We start from the raw sequence: 21,704 nt of genomic DNA, 5'->3' as shown, positions 1-21,704 counted from the left end.
ATTGTGTCAAAATTTCAATTTTTTGTCGAAATTTTATTTCTAAAGAAAATGTTTTATTTCTGCAGAAAATTTTGCCAAAATTTTATTTCTATAGAAAATTTTTTCAAAATTTTATTTCTATAGAAAATTTTGTCAAAATTTTATTTCTATAGATAATTTTGTCAAAATTTAGTTCTGTAGAAAATTTGGCAAAATTTTATTTCTAATGAAAATTTTGTCAAAATTTTACTTCTAAAGAACCTTTTGTCAAAAATTTACGGCCATAAACATTTTTTCAAGATTTTATTTTATAGAAAATTTTATTTGTAAAGAAAATTTTGTCAAAATTTTATTGCTATGGAAATTTTTTTCAAAAATTTATTTCAATAAGTTTTTTTTATTTTATTTCTATAGAAAATTTTGTCAAAATTTTTTTATAGAAATTTTTGTCAAAATTTTATTTCTAAAGAAAATGTTGTCAACATTTTATTTCTGCAGAAAATTTTGCCAAAATTTTATTTCTAATGAAAATTTTGTCAAAATTTTACTTCTAAAGAACATTTTGTCAAAAATTTAAGGCTATAAACATTTTTTCAAGATTTTATTTCATAGAAAATTTTGCTAAAATTTTATTTCTAACGAAAATTTTGTCAAAATTTTATTCCAATGGAAATTTTTTCAAAAATTTATTTCAATATTTTTTTTTTTTTTAATTTTATTTCTATAGAATATTTTGTCAAAATTTTAGGTGGAAATAATAACCGGATATTTTCAATTTATTTCTATAGAAAATTTTGTCAAAATTTTATTTCTTCAGAAAATTTTGTCAAAATTATATTTCGAAAGAAAATTTTGTCAAAATTATATTTCGAAAGAAAATTTGGTCAAAATTCTATTTCTAAAGAAAATTTTGCCAAAATTATATTTCTAAAGAAAATTTTGCCAAATTTTATTTCTGTTTTTTATTTTTAAAAATTTTATTTCTAAATAAAATTTTGTAAAAGTCTGAAATATATACTTCTATGGATTTTTTTTTTAACTGTGACATTCTGATCAGTGAGATGGTCATGGAAGAATGAAATCCCAGAAGAGACACCAGAGGTAAATAGCAGTTACACCGATGAATCGAAGATAAGTCAGAACACGGGACTGGGCGTAGATGTGAAGCACCCAGACGATGGATGAAATGGCGAATGTCGCAAATATCCATGATCGTATACCTGAGGTGGCGATATCTGCAGAATGTGACATAACGCCAGTAAGATTGTCCTGGAGGAATGAGATCTCAGAACATATACCGGAAGGAAATAGCTGATATGCCGATGAATGGCAAACGGGTGTGAGAGCGGGACTTGGCGTATATGTCGAGGACACGGACACCGAGATCATATTTTGATTAACGGACAATAGCACACACAAAATTTTTTTCTGATTCAATCACGAAATTAATTGATCCAATTAATTTTTTAATTGAAATTTCTTCAATCATAGAAATGATAGATCAATTAAAAAATTAATTGATACTATTAAATTTTGTGATTGAATTTTGTTTCAATTAAAAAATTTTTTGATTCAATAAAATTTATTATTGAATATTTTTTAAAACTCAATTAAAATTTTAATTGGAAAAATGTCATGAATTTTTTTTCTGTGAATAGAGAGATGCAATTCAGGTATACGATCGTAGATTGTTGCTGTATCCGCCTTTTCACTCATCCTATGGTGGTTCGTCATGTTTTTTTGCATGTCTCCTTCCATTATCCCAAAATCTTCAATCTGATCGCAACCATGGCAGCTACACCCTGCTATTTATCTCAACATCTATAAATAAAGGCCAGTATCGTTCACCTATCGACTATCGACACGTATGTCAGGATTGGCTTTATTCTGCTCTCATACATCCAGTTCATCACCTTTGGATTGAGGCCCCATTTAGGGCTTACCGCTCTTTTATATACTGCCCATTATCTGTAGGCTTTATCGGTCCTCTCTTTGATGTGGCTCTTCTAATTCAGTTTCCTGTCTAAGGTCAGTAAAAATCGATTATGGATGTTGATCTTAATGGAATAATCGACTATTTATAGTAGCCAAATTCGACTGATAAAATTTTAACGAAAAATTCCAAAATTCACATTTGATTTAAAAGAAGAGTGTGGTTCATCAAAAAGTCGAAAGTCACGACATTAAACATAGACTTTACAATAAACGAAAAAGTCGACCTTCTTCAAATTGTTTAAAATTCGGACAAGCGATTTTTGCAAATTTGAAAAAAATCAAAAAGTCTAAAAATTGACTTTCGAAAAAGTCGAATTGTCGAAAAATTACTTTCAAAAACTTTTAAAAAATATAAAAAGTCGATTTTTATAAGTTTATATTAAGCCAAAGCTTAAATAGAAAAAATTACTCTCATTACCATCCCTAACGGAAAGTCTTCTATTGAGTTATTTCTTGGAAATACGTCAACCAATAAATTAGTAGAGCAGTGGCTTGGGCGGAGGATCACTGAACAATTTCAACACCGAATACACATTCCCTTTAAATCAGGACTAAATCGATTAAGTTTGTGATTATGATACAATCTGTGGATATAAAATAAACGGAGATCTATGGGCTACATTTTTGTTAGACATGAACGTTTCCCGATTAAGAGAGGTATACGCCTACCATATAGCATTAGAGGCTGCCCTTCCATGGAATCGGTAAATTTTCAATCGCTTTATCTCTCCCACATGCTATCCCTAAGATGTAAAATTGTTTTTTTTTTTCGCTGACCGCAGCCTACCATGGATGTCATTGTGGAAAAAATGATATTTCATTCATCGTTCATCGCTGTTGCAGAGATTTTAAGCTTTGTTTGTTTAGTAATAAAAGGCATAGAGCTTGGTTGTTTAACAGAGTTTTTTTTTTTGATTTCCCTTTGTTTTTCCAAACCCAATTTCCATTCATTTTCCACCACTCTCACCATAAGCTCGAAAGCTTACAAATTGTTTTAATCTCCTCAAAATGTTGAGCTGTTAATGGAAAATGGAGGTTTGTTGCTTATGATTACTGGCGGATTGTGCTCCCGGCCAGAACATGGGAAATCCATTTGATCCTGAAACAGATGAGATAGGCTTATAATAGCTTACTTTTTTTGCTCTTCATGTGCCCTCTTGGTTTTTGATGTTAAGTTCATGTTTGAGTTTTAGTGTTTCCGGTTGCGAATGAGGTCATAATAAATGACAGTGAATTATTCAATTGTCGCGGGTTTAATTTTAAAGAAATGTTATGTTGTATTATTTAGTTTTTAAAATTGTCATCATAGAGATTTTGTATACAGGGTGGCTGATATGTATTGCAATAATCTTCACGTTACAATTATATCTAATCCGCTCTTCCGACAGCTGAGATATTTATTCCAAAAAGGTTTTATTTTATTGTTTCAAAGCCTACAAAATCATTTTCATCTATTACATTCAGAAATAAAGCTATTCGCAGAGAATGAAGCCGCCGAGTCGCGCCGCCGATTTTAGCCGTCGCCGACCCGTTTTTAGCAGTCGACGCCGCCGCCGAATATGTCGACTCATCTCGACTCAAATTTAGCCGCCAATTAATCTAAAATATTGATTTATATCAGAAAAATTTAATAATATTTGTTATAGTTTTTGCCAAAATTTTGAACTTTCCACTTTCAATCAATTAGTATCAAGTTGCTATAATAGTTTTCCAAAAATTTAGCTCAAAAAATTTGAATGAAATGTAAATTTGATTGTAAGATTGGTTGTGCAACTAATCTCATTACAATTCGGAAAACTTCAAATTGATTTTATAATAGATAATTTTGCGCCGCCGAACAGACAAGTTTTATCGGCTTAGCCGTCAAGCCGCCGCCGCCGGAGGCAAACATTTAGTGTTAGCCGCCGCCGACAAAAATGGGTCGGCTTCATTCTCTGGCTATTCGTGACGAAATTCAAGCGTGCTAGTGTGATTGCTTTATATTTCGCTAGAAAACTACAAGTGCTTAGCGTTATAACGCTCCAGCATTTAAATGGGAATAAAACATTTGTTTCACCTACAATTAATCATTACCGTGATACTGGCGGATTTTCATCGCATCCATCAAGTGGACAAGAAAAAAATGGTAACAGACCAAAAATGATCTGTGAAAAGTGAAGGCCACACATGATCGAAATCTATAGTGGTAGAAAACTTGCTCGTGAGCTGAATATATCGCGAGAACGGATCCAACACATTACCTACAACGAAAGCCATTGAACTTCCAAAAAGTGCAACAACTCACTGATGCACAAAGAAAAATTACACTGCAAAGAGCCATGACGTTGCTTCTCTTGGTCGAAAGTGATTAGTTTTCTAATTTGGTTTCCTATGATGAGAACATAATCCAAATTGAGCAGTTTGTGAACAAACAAAATGATCGGGTTGACTTCACAAAGAGGTCACCAGAAAATTTACACCTCACCCCGTATTCGTAGACCGTTGGGTCAAAATAAATGCAGAATATTTTTGGGAAAATCTGGTAAGGATAGTATTGAAGCCCTGGGCAAACAAACGGCAGACCAGGACATTCTAACATGACTCCATCGCACTCATCACAAGTCAACCTCACATTGCCCACCAAAATCTATGGATCTCATTTTCCGGTGAATTTCTGCATATGGGACATTTTGTTGTGCATGGTTGGCACTAAAAGATATCAAAGTGTTGATCATTTCAAAACTGCTATTCGCCAGGAATGGACCAAAATATCACGTAGTAACTTTCGTGTAGAGTGTGATAGCTTTGTCGGTAATTTAAGGGCGATAATTCGCGCCAAAGGTAACCAATTCGAACAAATCTAAACTTATTCTAAAAGTTGATGTTTTCCGAAAGCTTATAAAGAATATAATTAAAAACAATCATCAAAGCGGATAAAAACGGTGACTTTTATAAACCCAAGAAGCCAAGAGATCAGTCTATATAGGGGCTACACCAAAATTTTGACCGATACACACTATACTCGGCACATCAAATAGTGACATCGGTTTATATGGAGGATATTCCAAAGCATGTAGTGATACACACTATATTCGGCATGACTATATATGTGCCTAAAATACCTTATACAAATCAGATAAAAATTCTAGAAGGCCAAGAAGTCAAACTGGAAGATCAGTCTAGGTGGGGTTATACAAAAAAAAAATTGCGGTGCCTAAAAGCTTGGTAAAATCGGGAGATCGGTCTTTATGGAGGCTATGCCACAACATGGATCAACTCACAACATATTCGGCACGCCTATCTATAGACCTTAAGGACACTTGAAATTTTATGCAATTCCTATAAAAAATTGCGGTGTCTAGGTCCTCAAGAAACCGAAAGTCTGGCTTTGTTTATATGAGTGCTATATCAAAACCTGGACCGTTGAAGCATTTTTTTGGGCTTTACAAAAGATGAGCCTCGGCACGATCGGTTCATTAGACAGACAAACAGACATCATTATATCGTTTTAGAATTTATCTCTGATCAAGAATGTAAAGTTGCTTTATACGTAGTTGGTTTTGTCGGAAATTTGAATATGCCCTGCAAACATTTTCTATCGAAAGTGCATCGAAGTAGTTCCGTCCTCGAAGATATAACTTTCATAGGCGATAACATCTTCTTATCGAATTAGTGTCCCCGTTCGGGAACAAATATCCCACTACGCTATAATGTTCTCGAGGAATCGAACCAGTGACTAAAAGTAGTCATAAAAGCGATAGTTATTTTTTAAAAAATAAAAATGATGATCGGATGCAGCGAACGGTGAATTCGGAACTTTCAACCTATTTCAAATCAGAGGCTCTCCCTCTACGCAATCCACGCTCGTTGGTTGATAGTGGCTTTTTACAAACATGTACTCTCAGAGAGGTGCTATTGAAAAATTAGCTATGTCGATGTATGTTTCGAAACGGAAACATGACACGCGAAACTGTTGTTGTAGTTGAGATATTACTACCAGAAAACTTCTTGGCGATTCAAAGTAGTGACATTTTTGCGAAAGACGATCAAACAAACACCCAATTGCTTGCAGGGATGTTATATACGAAACGACAAACTTATTATAACCCCATCTCCTATGGTGGCGGGTGTGAATCTTTATTATATTATTCATATCTACCATTTTGTATGTCTTGTAGCGTTAGCGCATTCCATGGCAGAAAAAATAAAACTTTGGGAAATTTTGTAATTTCAAGGAAAACAAGTATATACGGCCGTAAGTTCGGCCAGGCCGAATCTTACGTACCCTCCACCATGGTTTGCTTAGAAACTTCTGCGAAAGACTGTCATCCACAATCGAATTACTTGCTTTGTGGCAATATTTACCGATGGCAAGGTATCTTAAAACTTCTTAACATCGTTTTCTAAATTGTGAGTTAGTCCATACGTGGTATATATTAGTCTAAAAAGTTATGTATAGGTAAATCCATAATTAAGAATCGATATGAACTTTTGTACGGAACGTGGAGGGCCAGAATTGAAATATGGGGGTGGCTTATATGGGGGCTACAATTATTAACTTGATATGGACCAATTTTTGTGTGATTGGGGATCGATTTATCTGACGGCTATATTTAACTATAGACCGATACGGACCTAGTAAGGCATGGTTGTTAAGGGCCATATACTAGCACAATGTATCAAATTTCAAATGACTCGGATGAAATTTGCTCCTCCAAGAGGCTCCAAAACAAATTTTGGGATCGGTTTATATGGGTGTCATATATGATCATGGACTGATATGGAGCACTTTTCTCATGTTTGTTAAATATCATATACTAACACCACGTACCAAATTTCAACCAGATCGGATGAATGTTGCTTCTCCAAGAGGCTCCAAAACCAACTCTCGGGAAGGGTTTATATGGGGCTATATATAATTATGGACTGATGTGAACCAATTCCTGCATGGTTGTTGGATACCATATACTAACATCACGTACCAAATTTCAACCGAATCGGATGAATTTTGCTCTTCCAAGGGGCTCCGGAGGTTAAATCTGGGGATCGGTTTATATGGGGGCTATAGATAATTATGGACCGATTTCGACCAATTTTTGCATGGGTGGTTGATGCCATATATTAACACCACGTACCAAATTTCAACTGAATCAGATTAATTTTGCTCCTCCAAGAGACTCCGAAAGTCAAATCTGGGGATCGGTTTATATGGGGGCTATATATAATTATAGACCGATGTGGGCCAATTTTTGCATGGTTATTAGAGACCATATACTAACACAATGTATCAGATTTCAACTGAATCTGATGAATTTTGCTCCTTCAAGAGGCTCCGGAGGTCAAATCTGGGGATCGGTTTATATGGGGGCTATATATAATTATAGACCGATGTGGACCAATTTTTGCATGATTATTAGGGACCATGTACTAACTCCATGTACCAAATTTCAGGCGGATCGGATGAAATTTGCTTCTCTTAGAGGCTCCGAAAGCCAAATCTGAGGATCGGTTTATATGAGGGCTATATATAATTATGGACCGATGTGGACCAATTTTTGCATGGTTATTAGAGACCATATACTTACCCATCGTGAACTTCGTATTCTTGCATCTCCAATTTTTATACCCTCCACCATAGGATGGGGGTATATTAACTTTGTCATTCCGTTTGTAACACATCGAAATATTGCTCTAAGACCCCATAAAGTATATATATTCCAGATCGTGGTGAAATTCTGAGTCGATTTGAGCATGTTCGTCCGTCTGTTGAAATCCCACTAACTTCCTAACGAAACAAGATATCGACTTGAAACTTGGCAGAAGTAGTTGTTATTGATGTAGGTCGGATGGTATTGCAAATGGGCCATATTGGTCCATTTTTAAGTATAGCCCCCATATAAACGGACCCCCAAATTTGGCTTGCAATTGCTCTAAGAGAAGCAAATTTCATCCGATCCGGTTGAAATTTGGTACGTGGTGTTAGTATACGGTCTCTAACAACCATGCAAGAATTGGTCCATATCGATCCATAATTATATATAGCTCCCATATAAATCGATCCCCAGATTTGTCCTCCGGAACCTCTTGGAGGAGCAAAATTCATCCGATCCCGTTGAAAGTTGCAACGTGGAGTTAGTATAAGGCCGCTAATAACCATGCCAAAATTGGTCCGTATCGGTCTATAGATATATATAGCCGATCCCCAATCACACAAAAATTGGTCCATATCGGTTCATAATCATGGTTGCCACTCGAGCCAAAAATAATCTACCAAAATTTTATTTTTATAGAAAACATTGTCAAAATGTTATTTCTATAGAAAATTTTGTCAAAATTTTATTTCTATAGAAAATTTTGTCAACGTGGTGTTAGTATAAGGCCGCTAATAACCATGCCAAAATTGGTCCATATCGGTCTTTAGTTATATATAGCCGATCCCCAATCACACAAAAATTGGTCCATATCGGTTCGTAATCATGGTTGCAACACGAGCCAAAAATAATCTACCAAAATGTTATTTTTATAGAAAACATTGTCAAAATTTTATTTCTATAGAAAATGTTGTCAAAATTTTATTTCTATAGAAAATTTTTTCCAAATTTTACTTCTATAGAAAATGTTGTCAAAATTTTATTTTGTCAAAATTTTATTTCTATAGAAACTTTAGACTTAATTATATACGTATTTAATCGGCCTTTTTTAGTTTAATATATACCACGTATGGACTATGTGGTATATATTACGGTGTTAGGAAGTTTGAAGATACCTTGCCATCGGCAAGTGTTACCGCAACCCAAGTAATTCGATTGTGGATGATAGTCTTCAGTAGAAGTTTCTACGCAATCCATGGTGGAGGGTACATAAGCTTCGGCCTGGGCGAACTTACGGCCGTTTATACTTTGTTTTTTTTTTTTTTTTTTTTTTGAGTGTGTAAGGTTTGATATGTTTTATTTTAATTTATTTAAAAGGAATTTCATTTAAATTAACTTCCATGTCAAGAAGCTTTTCGAATTGCACTTGAAAACGATATCCCTCGTTCTTCTCTTAAAGTGGTGCTTAACACCATATAATAAAACCATTTGTTGTCGACTACAAGAAGGATATTGAAGTAAAATCGGCTTGCACTTAATACTATGGAAGTACCCCCCATTTTTTTCTTAATAAGATATTTGTAGATATTGTGTATATATGTATATAAAATTTTCGCATTGTAGTTAATGCTTTCACTCACAAACACACACCCACGTATTCGACTGTATTTATATACCATAAAAACTTACCTTCTATTTGCACTCCTCCAAGTGTATTCAATTAGGAAATGAGAACAAGTCGAAATGTTATGATTTCACATGAATCGGTGATGTGAAAGAGATATCGTCACTCCAGCTATTACCACCAGTGCCAAATCGAATTTTGTTTTTAAGTTTGTGTGGGTGTACAATAGATTGCACGAGACTTACATTGCATTGTTTTTTGCCGCCTTTGCATTAATTTGTATTGTTGTTTTTGGTGTTTTTTTCTTTTTGGTTGAGAACATTTAAACGTTTATAATAAACGCGCAATATACACGCACATCATGAAGGCCGGTGTGTCTCCCTATTGACCCACATTCATTGCACGCATTCAGTTGTTTAGTAGAGTGATGAATCCATTCAGTGAGTTAGAGTACGAGCGAGTGAGAGAGAGAGAGAAAGAGAAATAAAAACAATTCAATGAAACTTCAATAGATGCAAGAAGAGCAATAACAACAACACTTAAGGTATTATGCAGCATGAGAATTAATACTACAAGTTTGCCATATTAAACGAAACGTTCTTTTCAACGCGAAAATTTAAAACAAGAGAAATAAGGTCGAAGCGAATGTATTATACCCTTCGAAATCACTACATATATGAACAGAGATAAAGAAAAATCTGAATCATAAAGAAGAAAAATCGTAATCATAAAGAAAATTTTCAATAATATCATTTGAAAGCTAGTTGGATTCAAACGTTTATTTATATGGATGAGGGTTCGTCGCATGAGTGCACTAGCTGTTCGTTGGTATATAAACGTCAATTTCTAAATAATCGAAACTAAATCTAAGCCTATATATTTTAAAATGATATGATTAAGATGCACTTCCAACACACACAAAAAATATATATATTTTTGTGTTCAATCACGAAATTAATTAATCCAATTAATTTTTCATTGAAATGTCTTCAATCAAAGAATGATAGGTTAGGTTAGGTGACAGCCCGATGTATCAGGCTTAGACTATTCAGTCCATTGTGATACCACATTGGTGAACTTCTCTCTTATCACTGAGTGCTGCCCGATTCCATGTTAAGCTCAATGACAAGGGACCTCCTTTTTATAGCCGAGTCTGAATGATAGTATCAATTAAAAAATTAATTATTATTATTAATTTTTGTTTCAATTAAAATTTTTTTGAATAAATTAAATTTTTAATTGAATATTTTTATACTCTGCGCCACACTGTGGAACAGGGTATTATAAGTTAGTGCATATGTTTGCAACAGAGATGGTCTGTCGTAAACTGTAAGGTATTTGACATACATTTACGACGTATTTTACCATACGTCAAAAACGTCGTAAACCTTCGTAAAATACTTAGTTTTTGACAATATACGAATTTCTATTGAATGCTTTTTTAGAACCGTTTATTTCGTACTTTTTTTTAATTTTTGTATTTATGAATGGCTTTTCATTATAAAAAAGAAAATGCTAACCTTCGTAAAATACTTAGTTTTTGTCAAAAATATATTTTTTTGTACAGTACGTTTATTAGAACCATTTATGTCTTACTTGATTTGAGAATGATTATTAATAAAATTAAATATGCGTGGTTGGTATTTTGCATGCCCACACGTTGTACCTAAATCTGTGCCACAACAATGAAAACGAGTTGCATTCAAATGTTTATGCCAGCGAATCGTGCAAATTTCGTTTGAATAAAAATTTCAAAATATTATTATAAAAAATCTAAAATAATTCAATATGACGTTTTCATGGCTTAGGATACTAAAAATAGTTTTTTAAATCAAATCTAAGGGTCCTGTAGGCGTAGGTTTTTGACATTTACTACGTTTTTTACCTTTTATACAGGTATATGACGTTTTCGACGTTTACAACTTTTTGACAGTAGAAAACCCAAAAAATTGCTACTTGGACCATCTCTGGTTTGCAACATCCAGAAGGAGACGAGATAGATGGTGTCATTGGCAAAAATGCTCAAGGTGGACTCCTGAGTCGATATAGCCATGTCCGTCTGTCTGTGAAGACATTTTTGTGATCAAAGTCTAGGACGCAGTTTTAGTCTAATCATCTTCAAATTTGGCACAAGTATGTGTTTTGGGTCAGAATAGAACCCTATTGATTTTGGAAGAAATCGGTTCATATATATCTTTCGCCCGATATGTACTTATATGGTCCCAGAAGCCAGAGTCTTACCTTGATTTACTTGAAATTTTGCACAAGAAGAAATCGGTTTAGACTTAGATATAGCTCACATAAATATCTTTCGCCCGATATGCATTTATATGGGCCCAGAAGCCAGAGTTTTACCTTGATTTGCTTGAAATTTTGCACAAGAAGAACAATTAGTACTATAGTCTAGTGTGTCAAATTTGAATGAAATCGGTTCAGATTTAGATATAGCTTCCATATATATCTTTCGCCCGATATGGACTTATATATGCCCAGAAGTCACATTTTTATCCTGATTTGCTTGAAATTTTTCATAAGGAGTGCAATTGGTACTATAATCAAGTATGTTAAATTTGATTGAAATCGATTCAGATTTAGATGTAACTCCCATATATATCTTCGCCCGATTTACACTCATATGACCACAGTGGTCAATCTTTTACTCCGATTTACTTGCAATTTTTCACAGGAAATAGAATTAATATTTTGACTGTCCGTACCAAATTTGGTTGAAATCGGTTCAGATTTAGATATAGCATATGACCATATATAACATATGACCATTGGCCAATTTTTTACTCGGATTTAGTTGAAATTTTGCTTAGAGAGAAGAATTAGCTTTGTTGCTATAAATGCCTAATTGGTTGAAATCGGTTCAGAATTAGATATAGCTCCCATATATATGTTTTTATGATTTCGACAAAAATGGTTAAAATACCAAAATCTTCCTTGTAAAATCGCCACTGCTTAGTCGAAAACTTGTAAAAATTACTCCAATTTTCCTATACTTCTAATACATATCTATCGACCGATAAATCATAAATACACTTTTGCGAAATTACTTCAAAATTTATGTTCCACCCCAGGGCATTAACCGGCATAAATTTCAAGTCAATAGATTTTCTAAGAAGTCTTAAATATATTGTCGGTTCAGATTTAAATGTATATATATGGGAACATAAACCTTTATATATAGCACCCAACAAGTTTGAAGGATTTCAGATGGTATCGAAAATGTAGATCAAAATATAGTCGACCCCGCCCGACTTTAGACTTTCCTTACTTGTCTTAAACTCAATTAAGTCTTTCATTAAAAAAATTTTTTCTGTGCAAAGAAATACATAGACAAATGGACATCACTAAATCGACTTAGTAATTGCATACAAATACAAAAAAAAGTATAAAAAAGTATCCTCTACCATACCATAAATGTGATAAGTGTGCAAATTAAATTCTTCTGTGAAAAAGCTAAACTTTATAAAAGAATTTACGCACAGCTATAAATATACTACACGCGCTGTGAATCCCATACACCCTCATGTTGTACTTTTTGTTGGCTCATATAAATACGAAAGAAGTTCAACAAATGTGAATATTCAGAGCATAATGCATATTTATGTATTTTGAGTGTTTGTGTGAGCGATTTCGACAAAGCCAAGAGTACAGAGAAGAAAATAATAATAAATAATGCAGTACTAGGGTGCGTTTTATACCCTCCTTCATAGGATGGTGATATGTTAACTTTGTCATTTTGTTTGCAACACATCGTATATCTTAAATGTTAAAGCCAATAAAGTATATATTATATTTTCTGGATCTAGCGATGTACGACCGTCCGTCTGTTGAAATCACGCTAACTTTCGAACGAAACTATGTATCAACTTCAAACTAGGCACAAGTAGTTGTTATGAGATGTAGGTCCGATGGTATTGCAAATGGGATATATCTGATCGCTTTTATATAAACCGACCCTTAGATTTGGCTTGCTGACCCTCTTAGAGGGGTAAATTTCATCCGATCCGTTTAAAATTTGGTACGTGGTGTTAGTCTATGGGTTCTAACAACCATGCCAAAATTGGCCCATTAGTTGTTAGATTGGTCTATAACTATATGTAGCCCGCATATAAACCGATTCCAGATTTTATTTTTTGAGCTTCCTCTAGAAGCAAACTTCATGCATTGAAATTTGTTATTTGGTTCAGTACATGATCTCTAAAAACCATGAAAAAGTGGTCCATATCGGTCCATAATTATATATAATCGCCATATAAATCGAACCCCACATTTTAACTTTCTTCTAATCATTGCAAGAATTGGCCCTGCTTGCAGATACGATTTTATGGATGCTAGACTTATTACATTAGTTTATAAAATACAATTTTTTTCATGTACACAGAAAAATATCACCAAAATATTTCCAATTAAAAAGTTAATTGAAGTTGAAAATGTTTTCAATTAATAAATTAATTGATACAATTAACTTTTTAATCATGATAGAAACATTAAGATAATTAAGTCAATGATTGAAAATTTTAAAATTTTTAATTAAAAAATTAATTGTAAAAGTAAAAGTTAATTGTATAACTTTTTAATCAAATTCGGAAGACTAATTCAGTTAAAAAAAAGTGCTGATTTTTTTTTAATTTTTAATTAAAATGTATTTCAAACAATCATTTGTTAATTCAAATAAAAACTCTAAGCCAATTCAAAAAGTAATTAAAAATAGTTACCTTTTTTAATTAATAAATTAATTGAGTTTTGCAATCAACATCAATTAAATTTTTAATTGAATCAATTAAAAAATTAATTGAAATTTGCTGAAAAAATCAATTAATTTTTTAATCAAAAATATTTTCTATGCCCAATTAAAACTGTGATTGATACTATCATTTTCGTGATTGAAGACATTTCAATTAAAAAATTAATTGGATCAATTAATTTGGTGATTGAATCAGAAAAATTTTTTTTTGTGTGTACATTTAATGAAATGTGACTTATGTATATTGATCTGCTGAATTCGAAAAAAAAAATTAAAATTTTTTTATGAAACAGTTTTTGAGATATCCCGTTAGCCAAAATTCGTAATTCTCACAAAATATTTCATTATGTCTTTAAATTTGTAAATTCTACTACAAATGCGTCCATCATGAACTTCGTATGTCACTAAAGACATTCTTGCAATTTTGACAGTTTTTCCTTCAAACTACAAAAATTTCGTTAACAAGCGAAAAAACTTAATTATGTCTATAAAATTTTCATGAATTTGTCGAAAGTTATTTACTTATTTTTGTGATATCAGCATGATGCCAGCGTTTGTATTAGTGTTTAGTTAAAATTTTCTAAAAATATTCAAAATTTTCTAATATTAACCAAAAGTTTTCTTTTTGTTAGGCTCACTGTTTTTTCAGTGTAGAAATTAAAGCTAAATTGCTTCCGAAGAGATTTTCTTTGTGTATATATGTTTTTAGGACAATACCCTTCACCCCCAAATTTTTGTTACCATTTCAACTCCTTCCAATTTGTTGGGAGGTATTATGAAGTTTTATAACATATTCCCATATACAAATATTTATATCTTAACCGATTTGGGGACAATTTTTTCTACTTCTACAAAATCTCTAGAACAAAATTTTAAATCGGTTAACGCCCTGGGATGAAACACAATGTTAGTAAAAAAATATGGGTACTATGAAACTAGAGCAATTTTAATGCAATTGTACAAAAGAGCATTTATGATTTATCGGGCGATACATATGTACCCAGCAAAAAAATTTGGAAGTTCTTCCAAAAGCACTTCCAAAAGATGTACTCCCAATGATGTTCTTTATTTTAACTACACAGAATGTTCTTTTCATTCAATTTCTTATAACATGCCTTTTTCATATTTTAACTTTTTTTGTTTCAAATTGGTTAAAAACAGTTTAAGAATTCATAAAATGGTACAAATTATTTAAATTTTGTCGAAAAAAAAAATGCTAAATCCAATCTGAAAAAATTGTGAATTTTTGAAAATATTTGAGGTCAAGCATCTCAGACAAGCGTTAGAATCCATTAAAAATTATAAAATATTATAAAAATTATTTACTTGACAAAATATCACAGAATTTTTTTAATTTACACCCAAAACATTGAATTCGGATCACACCTAAAGAAGTGATTCAAATTCAGTGCACCGGCTGTTGACACAGTGTAGGATATGACTACGATATGGGGAAATCATCACAGAATTTTGTGTAAAATACCCACATTGACCATATCATCACAGAATTTTGTGTGAAATACCCATATTTTTTGGCCATATTTGGAGGCTTTCTACATCTAAACCAAATTAGATCAAACTTGGCACACTTAAATATCATATTAAATATATTATCTGTGGAAATTATCGAGTCAATTGTAGGAAAATCCCATTGAAAATGTGTCTAAAATATGAAAATATTCTACCATATTTCCCCAACTCTAGCGTGCATATATATATAGGAGCTATATCTATATCTGAACCGATTTTGACCAAATTTTACAAGCATAATTATGTTGAATATTGAATGAGAGTATAATTTTGACCACCGTGGTTATATGAGTTTAAGTCGGGCGAAAGATATATATGGGAGCTATATCTAAATCTGAACCGATTTCAACCAAAATTTGGCATTCTTAATGATACTATTAAACGTACTCCTTGTGAAAAATTTGAAGCAAATCAGGGCAAAACTCTGGCTTTTGAGGCCATATTAGTGCAACTCGAACGAAAGATATATATGGGAGCTATAGCTAAATCTGAACCGATTTGGCTGATATTTTGCATAGTTTACGAGAGCCCCAAAACATTTGGTTGTGCGAAGTTTTAAGAAAATACGTTGATAAATATGTCAAGTATGACCAGATCGGTGGTAAATATATATGGCAGCTACACCCTCAAAAAAATCGCTTCTTTAACACATACCCCAAACACATTTTGTTTCAAGCATATATATTTTCAGGATTGGTGCAAACAAAATATTGTTTGTATTGTTCAAACATATTATGTTTCACCTTAGGGCATATACTGGTAGTAAAAAATTTTAATGAAATTTTCTTTGGGTGGATATATTTTTAAGGCGCCAATTGGTTACTTCCATTATTTTACTTGCAGCATACTCTCTAGGCCTCTCTTTCTAAATAGATATATGTGTATAGGCTATTTCTAAATAAATATATGTTTGCATCTAAGCATACTATATTTATAAACATTTTATGTCCCAAACATAATATGTTCTAACATATTAAGATCGCAATGGACCAACTATGGTCTAAGTGGACACAAACCCGCAAGTTCGGATTCGTGTCAGCCTCCATAACCTAACCTAACATATTAACATATATGTCCCAAACATGTTATGCTAGTTTATGAACATTATATGCTTGCACTTAAAAATATTGTGTTAAAAAATTTGGGTTCCAGACATATAATTTTTACTCCCAAACATATGAAAAACTGACTTTTTTGTCCGTCTATATATACATCTGGTGAAAGTTATAAACAGACTTTTTCGTCCGTGTAGGTCTCTATAAAATGTCTTAATTTTAAAGAAGCCGCATCTTTGGCTCGGAATCAATATCTTTCATATTTGCATCCAAGTAAACTTTTTTATACCCTAAACCACATAGTGGTCAGGGTATAATAAGTTTGATCGGCCAAAAAATGTGCCTACCATAAATATTGATTTTAGACCCCATAAAATATATACCGATCGACTCAGAATCACCTCCTGCGTCGATCTAGCGCTTGGTGTCCGTCCGTCTGTCCATGTATTTGTTGTTCACAGGATTCCGGTCGCAATTATTAACCGATTTTGATGAAATTTGGAACAGGGAGTTTTTTGGGCCCAAGGACGAACGCTATTGAATTTGGAAGAAATCGGATCAAATTTAGATACAGCTCCCATATATATGTATCGCCCGATTTCGACAAATGGGGTCACGTTGTGCGTTTTTTCAAACGGATCGTCACCAAATTTGGCAAAAGGTAATCTTTTTCATCGCCCTTTAAGTCTGCAAAATTTCATTCAAATCGGTTCAGATTTAGATATAGCTCTCATATATATGTATCGCCCGATTTTCCCAAATTTGGCCTCAAAACCTTTATTTATCAACCGATCTTACTCAAAGTTGGCTAAATATAATCTTCTATAGCCCTAACTATATGTGCAAAAAATCATCGAAATCGGTTCAGATTTAGCTATAGCTCCCATATATATGTACCGCCCGATTTTTCTAAATTTGACCATAAAACCTTTATTTATCAACCGATCTTACCCAAATTTGGCTAAATATAGTCTTCTATAGCACTTACTATATGTGCAAAAAATCGTCGAAATCAGTTCAGTTTTAGATATAGCTCCCATATATATGTATAGCCCGATTTTCCCAAATTTGGCCATACAACCCTTATTTATTAACCGATCTTACTAAAAGTTGGCTAGATCCAGTCCTCTATAGTACTAACTATATGTGCAAAATTTCATCGAAATCGGTTCAAATTTAGATATAGCTCCCATATACGTATCACCTGATTTTGAAAAATTCGCCCCTAATAACCTTATGTTTGACCATACAGGCCTTATTTCTTAACCGATCTTACTCAAATCTTGCACAAGGTAACCTTTTTTTGGTATTAATCAAACCAGCAAAATATTATGCAAATTGGTTCAGATTTAGATATAGCTTCCATATATATGCATCGCTCGATTTTCCCAAATTTGACCATAGTACTCTTATTTATTAACCAATGTTACTCAAATTTCAAATTTTGATGTACTAGAAGATCGTACTTATATGTACGTGTAGCTCTTACATAAGAATATTGCTCGATTTTTACAAATTTGTATTTATTACCCACACTAATTTAACAATTTTCTCTTTTTTAATAATGGGCTCAATATTAGTGGTATACTAACTCCGTAGTTGCAATATCAACACAGCCAGTGTTGCTAGAAGTAGGGTTTTTCTAATATTTAGCGTCTTGTAGGGACGTAGGGCCACAATGTAGGACATTTTTACTCAAAACAATTTGTAATAATTTTTACATTTTGGTGGCTCTAGAGGAGGAAATTAGAAGCCGGCAAGGCTTGATCTTTAACAATGTGTAGTAAACTTTATTCCTGTAGAAAATTTTGTCAACATTTTATTTCTATAGAATATTTTGTCAAAATTGTATTTCTATAGAAATTTTTTTCAAGATATTATTTCTATAAAAAATTTTCTCAAAATTTTATTTCTGTGGAATTTTTTCTCAAAATTTTATTTCTATAGAATTTATTGTCAAAATTTTATTTCTATAGAAAAATTTCTCACAAAAATTTGTTTATAGAAACTTTTTCCAAAATTTTATTTTTATAGAGGTTTAACAAAAAAGATTACTAATTTGGGTAGAATTCTACCAACTGTGGCAACCGTGGTGGTAATACACATTTATATTCTAAGTTATATACGTTGCATATTCATGTTTTAAGATAATAAAGTACTTAGAACCATTTTTGTTTTGTAAATTTTTTTAAATTTAACGAAAAATATGGTAGGGAAAATTGTTTGTGAATGTATGGGAAAGTGGGGAACTTTTTTTTGTCCTTGTAGGGTAAACCGAACATTTTCCCTGGCAACATTGACTATGAGCAATAGTCAGATTGACACAAAGCACCCATAGACATGTGCCCCTTAATTTTCTTAAATAATCAACTATTTATCTCCCAGACCTATATGTTACCCCACAAATGCTTATGATTACTAATTCTGTAATGGTGGTTTAGGGTATGATATAGTCGGCCCGCCCGACTTTCTACTTTACTTACTTGTTTGAGTGTAAAAATAAATTTTTATAGCAAAATAGTTAGCTTTCTACCCCCATAAAAATGATTCTACGATTTCTTAGAATCATCAAATCCTCCTGAAATTAACTATACAACATACTAGTCCAAATACACTCAAATCAAATTTTCCTGAATCGAGAAATTTTGACTTTATTTAAAGGTTTTTATTCAAAGCAAAAATGCGGCTTATTTTTAACAAAGATATTTTAGGTCCTACCTTGTTAAATATTGACAAAGATATTCACGTAAAACTAATGGCAGTTTAACTTAAGACTTATTTGTAGTATATGTTGTAATGTAGACTTTTTACATTACAATATATTACATTACAATAAGTCTTATCCTATATTTAAAGCTTTTTTATCTTATATTAAAACAAATAATACTTCAGTCAATTTAACTAAGGGACACAAATTTCAAAGATCCGTATTCTTAACGTAATGAAAATGCAAAATGTATATGCATTCTTTTAATGAACTTTCAATATTTGAAAAAAATTGCCCCCAATATTGTGTAAATGCTGGCAATTTAATTTTTATATTAGTTGTAGCCCTCACTTCATACTCCCTGAATTTTCACTTGAATATTAAAATTTAATTTCTTAACGAGTAATTTCTTCATTAAAAGAAACAATAAAGATGACCTTGAAGAAAAACTTAAAAAATAAAGAAAATCAAAGGGTCTTTCATTAGTTTCTTGTCTATGTATTACACGAATGAATGTAATGAAAAGAAAGCTGATAATTCTTTATAAAAAAAGTCAAAAGAGAAAATTCATTTAATCCTGTATTTTGTCGAAATGCAGGATTCACTGTTGCTTTGTTTCTTTGAGAAGTTTTCTTTATTTTCACTTTAGTTGTGTTTCTTCCCCTTTTTTTTGTCTTTTACTTTTTTCCCCAGTAAATTTCTTTATTTTTGTTGTTGTTATGGTTGTTGTGAAATCAACTTCAAGGCAAAATTCAACATAACGGCATAAAATATGCACAACGTTATTACATTGCCAGTTGTTGTTGTTGTTTTATCTATGGTTGGTAGCCGTGTGAAAAAGTGATGGGGGGAGGTGTGGGAGAACAGGGAATTATAATATTACACTTCGCTTGTTACTTTTATGCCACACGTTTCATGGTTGCTGCTGCTGCGGCTACTGCTACTTTCTGCTGATTTTGACCCCTTTTTTATTTCCCTTTTGATGCTGAATGTGTTCTCATTACTCTGATGCTTGCTTATGAATGCCTAGTGGGTTGGGTATGCATGGGCGGGTGGGGGATGTAATCCATGTGTGATGGAATGTGTACAGCAATATGCATTGGCGTGTATGTATGTTTGTGTGTAGGTGTGTTTTTGCGTATTTTATTACTGACATTTTACTTACAACACAACGGGATGTTTTGACTTTTGCTTGTGGGGGTGGGGAAGGGGGTTGTTTTGTTTTTTTTTTTTATTGTATTTTTTTCACAGTTTTGTTGTTAGTGTTAACTTGTTTATGTTGAGTTAGTACTGTTGTTAGCACACGTGTGGGGCGTGTGTGTGTGTGTTGTGAATGGCGCGCATTTGCTTATTTCTCTTTTGGCTTTTATATTGGGCAGTAAAGTTGATTATTAAACAATGAAGCATAACAACAACAACAACAAACTACAACACATTTAATTTTCCCACCAAAGGATCTTAATGTAGCTATGTAAAAATATACACAAACACACACTAGTAGAAATTCGCTCTTTACCAACTTCACACCTTCACATTTTTAATCTGACAAGCATAGAGGGCAAATACTCTCATACGCATTTTTGTTTTCCTTTGATGCCATAGCCTTATAACGTAACGTAACAAACGTAATAACGCAACACTTTGGGAAAATAACAAAGAAGGACGATAAACGACAATAGCATGAAAAATGAAACTTAAAGCAAATTTCGTTTTTGTTGATTAGCTAAAACAAAAAAATTCGAAAACACGCACATATAAGGAAGAACAAGCATCGAATGTAAGAGGGAAAAAAGGACGCAGAAATAATAAAAAGAAAATCATATTGTTTCAGTTTCTAACATATATCAAAAATGCTACCTTTTTTCGGTTTTTGTTTTCTCAAATGGTTGTAATAAATATTTTTTAGTATTTAGAAATGCTGAGATATCACCAAAATACCGTAGCACTTTATTTTTATTTTCTTCGCTTTTTTGCACTTCTCTTTCACATTTACTTTGTATAACTTTCACTTTTCTTAAAACTTCTTTGACAATTTCTTGGCCACAATTTGTTTTGGGCTTTCGTACACTTTCACCTTTTTTCCGAAAAGGATTTTTTCTTTATTTTTGTGCTTTCTTTTCTTTATGATTTGATGTTATTTTCTTTTTTCAATTTTCTTTAATATATTTAGCTTTAATATAGAATTTTTGTTTTCACATTTCTACACACACACACATACACGGGAACATTTTTACATACACAAGAGTTACAAAATAATTTTATCCGCGTTATACGTCCGTCAACCGAGAATGTTTGTGCTTAAAAGAGTTCCTTGGCTATAGCCGAGCAAATGGTAACCCCCATTTTGCCAAACAATCAGGCTTTTCTTTTTCTCCCCACTTGCAAACACTCTATAGATACTCTCACTCTCCCTCTCTTATTCTCTATGCAAAAAACGGAATTTTTTTTTTTTTGTTATGAGGGAAATTTCTCATTTGGGACCATTTAC

The 21,704-nt window shown here is 32.5% G+C and overlaps 1 protein-coding gene across 2 annotated transcripts in view; it reads right to left on the bottom strand.

Moving 5' to 3' along the window:
• Positions 1 to 21,491, bottom strand: part of Hs3st-A (Heparan sulfate 3-O sulfotransferase-A) — a 291,348-nt gene extending 269,857 nt beyond the window's left edge. For both annotated transcript variants that reach the window (XM_075311929.1, XM_075311930.1), the window contains exons 1-2: positions 21,074 to 21,491; positions 9,234 to 9,549 (exon numbers count right to left, since the gene is read on the bottom strand). The gene's annotated coding sequence lies outside the window, so the exon portion shown is untranslated. The remainder of the gene's footprint in view (positions 1 to 9,233; positions 9,550 to 21,073) is intronic.
• Positions 21,492 to 21,704: the final 213 nt, after the last annotated feature.

Source organism: Haematobia irritans, chromosome 5 (assembly GCF_050003625.1).
Source record: "Haematobia irritans isolate KBUSLIRL chromosome 5, ASM5000362v1, whole genome shotgun sequence".
Taxonomy (NCBI): Eukaryota; Metazoa; Arthropoda; class Insecta; order Diptera; family Muscidae; genus Haematobia; species Haematobia irritans.
The sequence above is the reverse complement of the archived record's forward strand: the minus strand, read 5'-3'. Positions and strand labels throughout refer to the sequence as shown.